The sequence below is a fragment of the Tamandua tetradactyla genome, chromosome 3 (assembly GCF_023851605.1).
Source record: "Tamandua tetradactyla isolate mTamTet1 chromosome 3, mTamTet1.pri, whole genome shotgun sequence".
NCBI lineage: Eukaryota > Metazoa > Chordata > Mammalia > Pilosa > Myrmecophagidae > Tamandua > Tamandua tetradactyla.
The window spans coordinates 8,465,607-8,480,265 of record NC_135329.1 but is presented as its reverse complement, the minus strand read 5'-3'; the positions used below and the strand labels follow the sequence as shown (position 1 = coordinate 8,480,265).

At 42.2% G+C, this 14,659-nt stretch overlaps 2 pseudogenes; both read left to right on the top strand.

The window, feature by feature from the left end:
• Positions 1 to 1,253: 1,253 nt before the first annotated feature.
• Positions 1,254 to 2,949, top strand: LOC143675946 (suppressor of cytokine signaling 5-like; annotated as a pseudogene).
• Positions 2,950 to 5,288: 2,339 nt separating this feature from the next.
• On the top strand, positions 5,289 to 6,050 carry LOC143676951 (14-3-3 protein zeta/delta pseudogene; annotated as a pseudogene).
• The last annotated feature ends 8,609 nt before the right edge of the window (positions 6,051 to 14,659 follow it).

Below are 14,659 nucleotides of genomic sequence, written 5' to 3'. Positions count from 1 at the left end.
CATATTTCATTTCCACCACCAGCCTTTACGTCTATGGTTCTCCAGTCATTTTCGTTGTCTGAAGCACATTCTCTATTGTATGTCTAAACAAAGGCTCATGGAAAAAGTGACATTGCTAAGATGGGAGAATGAGATACCCTAGGGCTCCATTCTCCCACAGAGAGCAAAAACAGGCAGAACCATCTTCATCAGAGTTCCAGAAAACAGTTAAAGGCTAGCAGTAACTGGGCAAACACTGAATCAATAAAATGGCAACATACAAATGAGAAGAAAACCTCATAGAGTCATTGCCAGCCCTTTCCCCACCCCTGCCCTGGCTCAGAATGGAGCGAGCTACATGCCCACTGTGGGTCATAGCCCTGGTAGTGAAGGGAGTTGAGTAACCTCCCTTCATAGTGCACATATATCTGCACCAATCTGTCTGGTGGAGGCTGAAGTCCTGAACCAGGAACTCATCACAAACCAGCCATCCCAGAACTTGTCTATCATGTAGTATCAGCCCAAAGGGCAGCTAGATGCTATAAGAGAGCAATCAAATCACAGCAGACAAAGATGGCTTTTAGACCAAAATAGTTACATTTAGATCTACGCAAATGGAGGGAATTCCAAAGGTCACATACACATGTACAGGACAAGACACATGCTCAGAAAAGACTTGTAGTAGTAACCTATGCTTTTGCCTTGGGCTATTCTTTAGACTAGTTGTTAGGTGGCTAAACTCTGAAGGAGATCACTCAACAGGCCAATCTGCAAAGATCTTTCTTTTCTTTTCTTTTTGTTAGCTCCTGGCATTCAAGGAAGTCTCAGTTGTAACTGGATATAAGCTTAAGAAACAGACACCTTAGTGACTGAATTCCAGAGATGACACAATAAAATATTAAAATGAGGTGGTTTGGTGGTAGAATGCTCGCCTTCCTTGTGGGAGACCGGGTTCAATTTTGGGACCATGCACCACTCCCCCACACACACATAAAAAGATATATTTTCCATTCTGGTGGGGGTTGGGGGACCAGGGGAGAGAAAAAGGGTGAAGAGGGGGAGGTGGCTGGGAGAGGGGGTGGGGGCCTGGTAGGGGCATCCAGCAGAGCCTCCTGGGGCTCTGTCAGGAGAAAATGGGACTGCGCTCACTCAGGCCATTGGAGGGGCCAGAACCAGGTGGTGGGCAGGTGGCAGATTTGCCCTCTCGGTGACTGCTTGGTGGCAGGTACCCCTGGAGGAGGCTGCCCTGCACACTGCAACCGATATTATAATCAATGGATAAAGTGGGGAAAATGTGGAATAACTTCAAATAGAGCTGTCAGAATCTCTTCAGTCACGACGGAGGAAGCTGTAGTGCTCATGAACTTGAACAGATGTTTGACTCTCAAGGAGAAGAACATCTGTATAGGAGACCCAACTCCTCAGCAGCAAAGCAGTACTGAAGAGAAATGTTGCCTTACAACTAGGATTAAGCCCTTCAAAGGATTCTCCAAGGGGAAACCACAACTATGCCACTGAAATCCCTCAGATTGTTGAAATAAGCATTGAAAAGGATGAGGATCCGTGTGTCACTCCAGGAACAAGACTTGCACGAAGAGACTCCTACTCTTGACATGCTCCATGGAGTGGGAAGAAGACCCATTCCTGTTCTACAGAGACAAATTTCACTGGATACTGATAAGTTTGGTAGAACTCGAAGTGGACTCCAAAGGAGAAAAAGGCGATATGGCGTGAGCTCTGGACCCGACATGGATAGCATTTTCAGTAGAACTGTAGGGAGTTGCTCTCGGAGACAGGGGTTGCAGGATACTGTTGGGTTGTATTTTCCCATGGGAATTTACAACAAGCAGTCTAGACCCTCTCTTTTCTAATAAAAGAAAAATACATCTTTCTGAATTAATGATTGAGATATGCTCTTTTCCTGCTGGCTCAGATTTAGCCCCCAAATGGCATTTAATTAAACAGCTCCTGTGAGTCCACAGTCAACATTTTTTGATACATTTGATCCATCTTTGATTTCTACAGAAGACAGCTTAGAATTGAAGAAGGGGTTGCTCCCATTCCCATGCACAAATTCATACATTTGAAGCTACCACACAGGTTAATGCATTATAAAAACTTGGACCAAGTTAACTCCCAGAATGACTGAAAGAAGTGGAGACAATTCCACAATTCCACAAGCTAATTGTGACTCAGGAGAGGACACAACCACCCCATGTTTGCAGTCACATAGGCATAAGCAATGCCAGGGATCTGGAGACAGCCATGTCCATATTAGCAGACAGGGAGCTTGGAAAGTCCGTACACAGATGGGTGACATCCACTGCCTTGTGTCCTGTTTGCTTCAGATTATAGGTAATCCTTGTTACTGGGGACTGATGTACCGTTATGAAGCAGAAGACTTTCTTGAAGGAAACCTGAAGGCACGTTTTTGCTCAGGGACTCTATGCAAAGGACTACCTTTTCTCTGTGAGCTTCCATCACTACGACAGTTCCCTGCATGCTGAATTGAACAATGGAATTACAACTTTAGTTTCGATGCCCACACCCCATGTGCATTTCACTCCTCCACTGTAACAGGACTTTTGGAACATTACGAAGATCCCAGTCCTTGCATGTGTTTTTGTTTGTTTGTTTGTTTGTTTTTGATGGGTTGATGGTGGGGGGGAAGAGTGCATGGTCCAGGAATTGAACCCAGGTCTCCTGCGTGGAAGGTGAGCATTCTATCACTGAACCACCCATGCACCCCCTTGCATATTTTTTGAACCATTGCTTATTATTTCACTAAACAGGACTTTTCCTTTCAGTCTGCAATATATCTGCTGTGCAATAATGTACAGATGCACTACATGTGATGGAATTGATAGGCTCCCTTTAACATCAATGTTACAGGATTTTTAAAATGAGTATCACTATAAACAAAAAGTTAGGGTTCACTGGTTAGAAAGAGAACCAGTCAAGGCAAAGTAAACTCTCCTGTCCCCAAAGGGCATTAACTAGATCTCCTTTTATGTGCATCAGAGAGTACACCTATAGCAAGCACGCTTATCAGTGTTGGGTTTTTTCAGTACAATATGTAAACTTAGTGTGTCTGTCAGGTGTGAGCTGCTGTTACTTAGATAAACCTTGTTCCTAGTGAAACATCACAGGATAGAGTTGCAGGTGTTCAGTAAGGCCTACAAAAGCATTTTGCCAATTTAGCTAAAGATTTGGCTTTTAATGGCTATGGTAACTGAGTGAAGCAATTCTAGGGTATTTGCTATGAAAAATTCTATTTTTTACTGAAGAACAAATTATTAATATTGGATGAGTGGCTTATGTTTGAAATTATTATTTTTTCTAAGGATTTTTTCAATAACCTTCCAAAAATAGTGATATTTGTAGTTATTACAACTCAAGCTTTGGAAGTTCAAACAATAAAGACAGTCTTCCTTTTAAAAGAAATGCAGGGCGGGCCATGGTGGCTCAGGAGGCAGAGTTCTCACCTGCCATGCTAGAGACCTGGGTTTGATTCCCGGTGCCTGCCCATAAAAAAAAAAAAAAGAAAAAAGAGGAAAGAAATGCACTTTTCTGGCCACAAAGGCATGGTACAGTTCACTTAAATGTTGATATAGTTTATACTCAATGTCCTTTTCTCTTTTGCAAAAGGTACTGTTAAGTAAACCAGGTTTTCTAAATAGTAGCAATTAAAAATTTTAAAGTTAGTAGTAGAAATTTATTAAAGGCCCTAAGTATCAATTTTCTAATGAGTGCTTTAATTTAAAACAGGCATTGGAATAGATCCTGCAATATAATCCTACATGTGATTTTTTTTTTAACTTAACACGTGCAGTCTAATTTTTGATTGATTAAAGTTGTATCTTTTCCTATTCCCATGAAAAGTTTGTGAACCATGAAGAAAATGAGGATAGATGATATCCAGACAAGTCAGATAATAATAACTACAGTGGTTACTGATGTCCAGAATGTTAAAGAGTAATTAATAATTTGGATACAGTATTTATCACTGTTGTAAACTCTAGTAGCTGAATTACTGAAGCATAATTTGTAGAATTTCAGTGCAGTTAATTTTAATGAAAAATCTGAATAGAAATTACAGATTTAAAGGAAATGTACAACCATTGTATCTGTAAATAACTTTACTTAGCACATTTTTGTCATTTAGAATAGTATACAATACTACTTGACTGAGCTCTTTTTGGAAGAAATATCAAGTTCTAGTGTTTTATTCTTACTATTGAACTGAATTTACAGTTCTACCCAAGCATTTTGCACTAAAGTAGTCAACTCCATTTTTGTTAATGTGTCTGGTATCACTGGAGAGTGCCCCTTGGTTTCCTTACCTGCTGTTGCAAAATGTTATTTTGTATCTCCTATGGCTCTTACCAATGCTACAAAGAAGAAAAGCTCTGTTCCTATACAACACTAGCTCTTGACTGCTAATGAATGTTTCTGCTTGCTGTGCCTTGTCATGGCTGCTTTTCTGTGCTAATAAAGTATGTTTGGTGTTCTCCTTGTAAGAAAATATGACAATGTCTGGTGTATAACAAAAGTTTATAAGGCACACAAAGAAAAGAAAATGATGGCCCATGAAAAGAGCAAGATAAAACATTGGAAACCCTTAAAGAGAAAGACCAGACATTGGATATGCCAGATAAATATATTTTTTAATGTATTAAATATACTCAAAGACCTAATGGAAAGTACAAACAACGAATTGAAGAAAATCAGGAAAACAATAGATGACAAAAGGAGAATTTAAAAAGAGAAATTCTAAAATGGAACCAAACAGAAATAATGGAGCTGAAGATCATGGTAACTGAAATAAATAAATAAATAATCCGATAAATAATCCCTAGAGGTATTAACCAGCAGATTGGTGCTGGTAGAAGAAAGAATCAGTGAACTTGAAAAAGAGACTATGGAAATTATGTAATCTGAGGAGAAAAAAGAATGAGGAAAAGTGAACAGAGCCTGAGGAACCCATGGGACACCATCTAGCATACCACTATATGCAAAATGGGAGTCCAGAAGGAGAAGAATGAAAGAATGGGGCAGAAAGAATATCCAAAGAAATAATGGCTGAAAACTTCTCAAATGTATTAGAAGACATAAATATACATGTCCAGGAAGCTCAATGAACTACAAACAGGATAAATTCAAAGAGATCACATTTGACATTTGAATGCCAAAGTCAGAGAAAGAATCCTGAGAGCAGCAGGAGCGAAGCAATGTATCATGTACAGGGAGGTGTAATAAGGTAAAGTGCCAATTTCCCATCAGAAACTATGGTGGCAGTCTACTGCCACCTACTCCAGACACAGAACATCCAGTCACAGATAAAAATGAGCTGATGCAGACGGCCAAACTAGCCGAGCAGACTGAGCAATACAATGACATGGCAGCCTGCATGAAGTCTGTAACTGAGCAACGAGCTGAATTATCCAATGAGGAGAGGAATCTTCTCTCAGTTGCTTATAAAAATGTTGTAAGAGCTCGTAGGTCATCTTGGAGGGTCGTCTCAAGTATTGAGCAAAAGACAGAAGGTGCTGAGAAAAAACAGCAGATGGCTCGCAAATACAGAGAGAAAACTGAGACCAAGTTAAGAGATATCCGCTATGATGTACTGTCTTTTTTGGAAAAATTCTTGATCCCCAATGCCTCAGAGCAGAGAGCAAAGTCTTCTGTTTAAAAAAGAAAGGAGACTACTATCATTACTTGGCTGAGATCGCTACTGGTGATGAGAAGAAAAGGATTGTGGATTAGTCACAGCAAGCATACCAAGAGGCATTTGAAATCAGCAAAAAGGAAATGCAACCGATGCATCCTATCAGATTGGGTCTAGCCCTTAACTTTTCTGTGTTCTATTATGAGATTCTGAACTCCCTGGAGAAAGCCTGCTGTCTTGCAAAGACAGGTTTTGATGAAGCCATTGCTGAACTTGATACATTAAGTGAAGAGTCGTACAAAGACAGCACGCTAATAATGTAGTTACTGCATTATTGTTGACATTGTGGACATTGGATACCCAAAGAGATGAAGCTGAAGCAGGAGAAGGAAGGGAAAACTAACTGGTCTTCCAACTTTTGTTTGCCTCATTCTAAAATTTACACAGTAGACCATTTGTTATCCATGCTGTCCCACAAATAGTTTGGTTTTTTTTGTTGTTGTTTATGATTTATGACAGGTTTACATTACTTCTATTTGAGTTTCTGTATTTCCCATGTGGTTTTTATGTTTAATATTAGGGGAGTAGAGCCAGTTAACATTTAGAGAGTTATCTGCTTTCATCCTGAGGTGGCCAATGTGGGCATGTATAATTTTTATACAAGTTATAAACGTTTGGCATAGTACTTTTGGTACATTGCGGCTTCACAAGGGCCAATGTTAAAACTGCTTCCATGTCTAAGTAAAGAAAACTGCCTACTAAATATTGGTTTTTCCTGGTGGGGATAAAAGGGATACTTGGTTCCAGTCACAAGTGTAGTTATTGTGGGTAGTTTGAGGTTAGAGCACTTGCAAGGCTGTGGTAGAAATAGATATCCCATGGATAATACATGTTTAACCATGTGTATCTGTGGAATACACAATCTCAATGTGCACACCTTTGACTACAGGTGCAGAAGTGTTCCTTTAGACAAAGTTGTGACCCAATTTACTCTGGAGAAGGGCAGAAACAGTTCACATTCCATTGTTTGTAAAGTTACCTGCTTTTTGCTTTCATTATTTTTGCTACACTCATTTTATTTGTATTTAAATGTTCTAGCCAAACCAAGAACAGATGTACAAGTAACGATGCAGAGATTCTGAAGAAGTTCATGGATCAACATCCAGAGATGGATTTTTCCAAGGCCAAGTTCAACTAGCCCCTGTTTTTGTCTCCCTGAGGCCTCAGGCTCAGCCTCCCACCATCCACCTTCCTTTCCCGCCTTTTTCCAGGACTTAGGGGCCTTGGGGTTGGGGCAGGCATGGGACTGGTCCAGGCACACAGATCCCAGGACACCATGGGAGAAAGGCTGGGACCTTGAGGACCTAGTCCTCCACAGTTGGCCTACTGTTACACATTAAAGCTATTTAACCAACAAAAAAAATGAGCTGCTTAAATTCATTACTTCATGTTTAAGCACAGCAGTAAAACAAAAAAAAGTATTTAACTTTTTTTAGGTTTTTTGCTTTTGTGATTTTTTTTTTTTTGATACTTGCCTCACATGAATGTGCTGTAAAAATAGCTAAAAGGGAAATAACCTGATGATGGCTTATTTTGTTTAATGTCTTATGAAATTTTCATGAACAATCCAAGCATAATTGTTAAGAACACGTGTATTAAGTTGATGTAAGTGGAATAAAATTTTATGAATGGAAAAAAAAAAACATGGTGGCAAGAAGACAATGGGATGACATATTTAAAGTGCTGAAAGAAAATAACGCTGTACTGGTTTGAAACTGTTATGAACCATAGGAAAGCCATGTTCTTTAATTCTGATTTAAAATTGTAGGGTGGATCTTTTTTATTGGATTGTTCCCATAGAAATGTGACATACCCAGTTCTGGGTAGGACCTTTTGAATGAATTGTTTTCATGGAGGTATGACACACCCAATTGTGGGAGTGATCTTTTGATTAGATGGAGATGTGGCTCCACCCATTCAAGGTGGGTCTTGATTGGTTTACTGGAATCCTTTAAAAGAGGGAACAGCTTGGAAAAAACAGCTGCTTCAGAGCTGACAGAGATACAGACATTTGGAAATTCTTGGAGTTTTGACAGAGAGAGAAGATGCCTAGACACGGACATTTGGAGATGCAGAACCTAGCACATGTCATCATGTGCCTTCCCGTGAGATGTTAAGCAAGCCATAACCCAGAGTTGTGTCCCAGAGGAGCTAAGTGAAGGCCCAGAGATGCTTAGAGAGGAAACTACTGGCATCAGAAGCTGGAAGCAATGGAACCAGGAATAAGGACCAGCAGATACCAGCCACCTGTCTTCCCATGTGACAGACATTGGTCTTTCTTGAGTCAAGGCATCTTTCTCTGGATGCCTTAGTTTGGACATTTTAGGGCCTTAGAATGGTAAACTTGTAACTTAATAAATTCCCTTTTAAAATCCATTCCATTTCTGGTATATTGCATTCTGGCAGCATTAACAAAGCAAATCAAATGCCAACCAAGAATTCTATATGTGGCAAACTGTCTTTCAAATATGAGAAACAGAGAGGATTATGGAAATATGGCAGAGTAGGAAGCTCCAGGAATCAGTCCCTCTACTGAAAGAACTATTGAGCCAGTTGGAAGTGCCTGATTCAACTATTTTGGATTCCTAGAATTTAGTGGAATATTTGCAGCATCCAGGAAAAAGATGATGCATTTGGTAAATATCAGTGAATCTTACCTTCTGGATAATGGCTACCACCCTCCATTTCCTTTAACTGCATGGCAGGCAGCTGTTGGGAGAGCCCCATTTCTGGTGTGGCCTGCTGGTACTTGGGTGGGCAATAAGGACCTAGTCTTTTAAACCTTGTGGGGGGGGGGTGGTCAGATTGCTGATCACTGATTTTGATTGAAGAGCAGGCACAGAGGGTATCTACTGTTGTAACCTCTACAGGTAGAATGGCAGAAGAGTCTTAAAGAAAATTACCTTAAATTTTTTTTTAAAATTTCTTTTTCTTACCTGTTTGGGAGCAAAAATTGTTCAGAAAAGTCACAAACTGATAGCTCTAGCCATAAACAAGAAAGAAAATGGCAATTCCAGAGAAGTGGGAGAATTCCAACAGCTTTCTTTGCATGAATGGAAAAGCTAATCATCAAATTCATATAGAATGGCAAGGGGTACCGAATAGCCAAAACTACCTTGAAAAAGAAGAACAAAGTTGGAGAACTCAAACTTCCCAATTTCAAAACATCCCAATTTACAAAGTTATGGTAATCAAAACAATTTGATACTGGTTAGATATACTGACCAATGGTATAGAATTAAGGACAAAGATAAATCCATGTATGTATGGCTGATGATTTTTCACAAGGGTACCACATTAACTCAATGGAGGAAAATAATCTCTTCAATAGATGGCTCTAGGAAAACTGGATATTTCACAAAAGAATGAAAGTGAATCCCTATTCCCACCATACACAAAAATGGATCAACAACCTAATATAAAAGCTTAAATTGTAAAATTCTGAGAAGAAAACACAGGGAAGCCTCTTCAAGACCTTATATTAAGTGATGGGTTGATAGATTTTACATCAAAATCATGAGCAGAGATTCTGGGTCAAGATGGCAGCTTAACAATGTGCGCCTTTTAGTTCGTCCCCCAGAACAACTACTAAATAACCAGAAACAGTACACAACAGCTCATGGGTCCATGTCAGTGACCAGACACACAGCGTACCCCAGTCTGGACCAGCTAGACCAGCTGCAAGCCCCACAGAACCCAGGGAGAGTGTGCCAAAGTTAAAGGTACTGCATCATCTTACGCTGGTGGGATCTGCAGGCAGGCAAACACCACATACTGGGCAGGATAAGAAAAACAGAGCCCAGAGACTTCACAGGAAAGTCTTTCAACCTGCTGGGTCTCACTGTCAGGGAAAACGGACGCAGGTGACTCTTTCCTCCAGATAGGAGGCCATTTTGGTCTGGGAAAATCCAGCTGGGGTCTATATTATCTAAGTAGACCCTCCTAAGGGTGGGGGGCAAAAGGCACCATACAAGCAAGGCAAGAAACAAGAAAACAAGAACTGAAAAATTCTCCTCTGTTAAACAAAACTTAAGCTAGAGGTCCAGATAAAGCTGAACTGAATGTCAAAGAACAGATAGACAACAAATTCATCCAGCAAGAAAACCGTAGGTAAAAGAAGTGAAAGAAATCTCCAGAATAAACTAATTAAGGTAATTAAATGCCTAGATACCAGCAAAAAATAACAAATCACACTAGGAAAACTGAAGATATGGCCCAGTCAAAGGAACAAACCAACAATTCAAAAGACATACAGGAGCTGAAACAATTAATTCAGAATATACGGACAGACATGGAAAACCTCATCAAAAACCAAATCAATGAATTGAGGGAGGATATAAAGAAGGCAAGGAAAGAACAAAAAGAAGAAACTGAAAGTTTGAAAAAACAAATCACAGAACTTATGGGAATGAAAGGCACGGTAGAAGAGATGAAAAAAACAATGGAAACCTACAATGGTAGATTTCGAGAGACAGAAGAAAGGAGTAGTGAACTGGAGGACGGAATATCTGAAATCTGGCAAGAAAAAGAAAGTATAGGGAAAAAATGGGAAAATATGAGCAGGGACTTAGGGAATTGAAGGACAATATGAAGCACACAAATAAATGTGTTGTAGGTGTCCCAGAAGGAGAAGAGAAGGGAAAAGGAGGAGAAAAACTAATAGAGGAAATTATCACTGAAAATTTCCCAACTCGTATGAAAGACTTAAAATTACAGATCCAAGAAGCGCAGCATACCCCAAAGAGAATAGATCCAAATAGACATACTCCAAGACATTTACTAATCAGAATGTCAGAGGTCAAAGAGAAAGAGAGAATCTTGAAAGCAGCAAGAGAAAAGCAATCCATCACATACAAGGGAAGCCCAATAAGACTATGCGCAGATCTCTCAGGAGAAACCATGGAGGCGAGAAGACAGTGGGATGATATATTTAAATTATTAAAAGAGAAAAACTGCCAACCAAGAATTCTATATCCAGCAAAATTGTCCTTCAAAAATGAGGGAGAAATTAAAACATTTTCAGACAAAAAATCACTGAGAGAATTTGTGACCAAGAGACTAGCTCTGCAAGAAATACTAAAGGGAGCACTAGAGACAGATACGAAGACAGAAGAGAGAGGTGTGGAGAAGAGTGTAGAAAGGAAGACTATGAGTAAAGGTAAAAAGAAGGAAAATTAGATATGACATATAAAATCCAGAAGGCAAATAGTAGAAGAGAGTACTACCCATGCAGTAATAACACTGAAGATTAATGGATTAAACTCTCCAATCAAAAGACATAGTCTGGCAGAATGGATTAAAAAGCAGGACCCATCTATATGCTGTCTCTATTCAAAGGATGTGAGGGCAAGGACACAAATGGACATTTACACACCAATGTTTATAAGCAGCATTATTTACAATTACCAAGAGATGGAAGCAGCCAAAATGCCCATCAACAGATGAGTGGCTAAACAAACTTGGTATATACACACAATGGAATATTATGCAGCTGTAAGACAGAATAAAGTTATGAAGTATGTAACAACACGAATGGACCTTAACGACATTATGCTGAGTGTGATTAGCCAGAAAAAAAAGGACAAATACTGTATGGTCTCACTGATATGAACTGACACTAGTGAATAAACTTGGAATATTTTGTTGGTAACAGAGACTATCAGGAGATAGAAATAGGGTAAGATATTAGGTAATTGGAGCTGAAGGGATACAGATTGTGCAACAGGACTGAATATAAAAACTCAGAAATGGACAGCACAATACTACCTAACTGTAATACAATTATATTAAAACACTGAATGAAGCTGCATGTGAGAATGACAGAGAGAGGAGGGCTGGGGCATAAATGAAATCACAAAGAAAGATAGACGATAAAGACTGAGATGGTATAATCTAGGAATGCCTAGAGTATATAATGACAGTGACTAAATGTACAAATTTAAAACATGTTTTTGCATGAGGAAGAACAAAAGAATGTCATTACCTCAGTGTGCTGAAAATAGATGGTAATTAATATTTAAAAATTTCAACTTATGTGTGAGACTAAAGCAAAAAATGTTTATTTGGTACAAATTTATACTTTGACTACTGCATGTCCTAATATAACTTATGTAGATAGCTTGGTCAAACACCTAAAGTACATGGAACTTTGTATAGGACATGAGATTTTGTTGGTTTGTCCAGGTGATGCCCTGATGAATCCCAGAGTGATTCGATCAGTGAGTGGAAAAGTATTTGTAAAGTCCCCTTTGGGGAATGGTGAGAATGGGGGAAAACTCAACTTCCCCAAGTTGAATTCCTGATATTCTCACAAGCAGTGTGGACAAACAAAGCTATAGGCTGAGCCCCCAGTCTTGGGGTTTGTTCATATGAAATTTAACCCCACAAAGGTTAGGTCAAGCCTACTTAAAATTAGGCCTAAGAGTCACCCCCCAGGAGAACCTCTTTTGTTTCTCAGATGTGGCCTCTCTCTCCAGCCAACACTGCAAGCAAACTCACCACCCTTCCCCTGTCTACGTGGGACCTGACTCCCAGGGGTGTGGATCTTCCTGGCAACATGGGACAAAAATCCCAGAATGATCTGAGATTCAGCATCAAGGGATTGAGAAAAACTCTAGAATGAGTTGAGACCTAGCATCAAGGGATTGAGAAAATCCTCTTTGTGGAGAGCCGCCTCCCGGGTCGGGCCTAGTGGACACGCCGCAGCCTGCCCTAGAGTTCCCCCCGCCCATCGAGTGAGCCAAGATGGCGCCCGCATCCTGTTTCCGCCTTATACGTATACCCGACGTTCGGGCCAAGATGGCACCCGATCGTCACTTCCGCCCATGATGTACACGCCCGCCTCTCCTATCCACCTATCCCAGCCTTGTACGTGTAGCTCAGCCATTGGTAATCACCACACTATATCTAGGACCCCGGGCGGGAAGTCGGGGAGACAGCCCGCAGAGAGCCGTGCTTGACGGCCGCATAGAGGTTGTCCCCCGCAGGGAGTCTCCCCCCTGCGTGAGAAATGTAACAAGGTGTGTAAGCTTAGCTCCAGTAAAACTTGGCACTTACGACAAACCTGGAGGAGTGTGTCCGAGTCTTTTTCTTCAGCGTCTTCCCCCGCCGGCCGGGGACCAGAGACCAAGAGAAGAAGCTCCGGACAAGTGGTGGCCCGTACGGGGAACCTCCCTTTGCATCCGCGAGCTGATGAGGACGTGCCTCCGGAGTCTGTGGTTGTCTTTCCGCGCCTGATCATCGCGGAGAGGAACCAGGACGCCAGCCGGTGTGGATTCCGGAGAGACTGGTGAGAACCGTGACACCGCCCGGGGGCGCCGAGAAACTGCTGCCCGACAAGTCAGCAAGTTTTCGACCTGAACCATCAGGCCCGGTCTCCAGCCCTACTGATGATGGCGACGACCGAAAAGATGACAACAACAGTGCAAGTGACCCTCCGACCGAGTAGAAGAGAAATTAGCTTTAACCCCACTTTTCCCACTACGAGCTTCCTTCTAACTTACCTTTGCCTTCTCAGTCCATTTTCCGCTGGGTCTCCCGCCTCTCCTCAACTCTTCACTCGTGCTCCCTCCTTAAGCCTCCATTATCTGCCTTTAACTAACAACATTTCATGTATGTCCTTTAATGAGTCTTTCCCCCTTACCGACGACACGTTGATCCTCTCGTTTGCCAATCGCGCTACGCGTCACCACTATGTTGGCTATGTCACTTGCCCCTGATGCCCCTGGCGACACCCGCACCGTAGCCCTGTCCTCCCCCCCACTGCGTGGCCCGTCACGGCCACTCAAGGCGGGACGCTCGAAAGTAAGGTCTGCCGCAAAGCCCATGACTGTATCCCGGGTATAAGTGGCGGCACCAGAAGTCATAATTTTGGTCGAAAGAGGGTCTCTAGGCAAAGTCGCGGTCCTGGCCAGACTAGACTTAAGCCATTGCACAGAGACACCTACGACACTCTCGACTCTGGTTGCCGCTCTCCTGCCCCCCTCATAACCCGGTTGCGAGGCGAAGCACTGCAGGGAGGGTCACGTGGTTTCCGGTTCACGGGCCCTCCGGTCTCTATATGAGGTGAGCATTCTGGTCGGTGCCAGAGGTTCAGCCGCAAGATGGCTGGAGCCTAGTCCAGACTCCCCAAAGCACCAAATCATGTAGTGGGCCTCTCAGGCTCATGGGAGCACACTCATCAATGGAGACACTGGGTCAAAATGAATAAAAAAGGGGGAGATGTGGAGAGCCGCCTCCCGGGTCGGGCCTAGTGGACACGCCGCAGCCTGCCCTAGAGTTCCCCCCGCCCATCGAGTGAGCCAAGATGGCGCCCGCATCCTGTTTCCGCCTTATACGTATACCCGACGTTCGGGCCAAGATGGCACCCGATCGTCACTTCCGCCCATGATGTACACGCCCGCCTCTCCTATCCACCTATCCCAGCCTTGTACGTGTAGCTCAGCCATTGGTAATCACCACACTATATCTAGGACCCCGGGCGGGAAGTCGGGGAGACAGCCCGCAGAGAGCCGTGCTTGACGGCCGCATAGAGGTTGTCCCCCGCAGGGAGTCTCCCCCCTGCGTGAGAAATGTAACAAGGTGTGTAAGCTTAGCTCCAGTAAAACTTGGCACTTACGACAAACCTGGAGGAGTGTGTCCGAGTCTTTTTCTTCAGCGTCTTCCCCCGCCGGCCGGGGACCAGAGACCAAGAGAAGAAGCTCCGGACACCTCTTGACCAAAAGGGAGAAGAGTGAAATGAGACAAAGTGTCAATGGCTGAGAGATTCCAAACAGAATCGAGAGGTTATCCTGGAGGTTATTCTTACACATTAAGTACATATCACCTTGTTAACCAAGATGTAATGGAGAGGCTGGAGGGAACTGCCTGAAAATGTAGAGCTGTGTTCCAGTAGCCATGTTTCTTGATGATGATTGAATAATGATATAGCTTTCACAATGTGACTGTGTGATT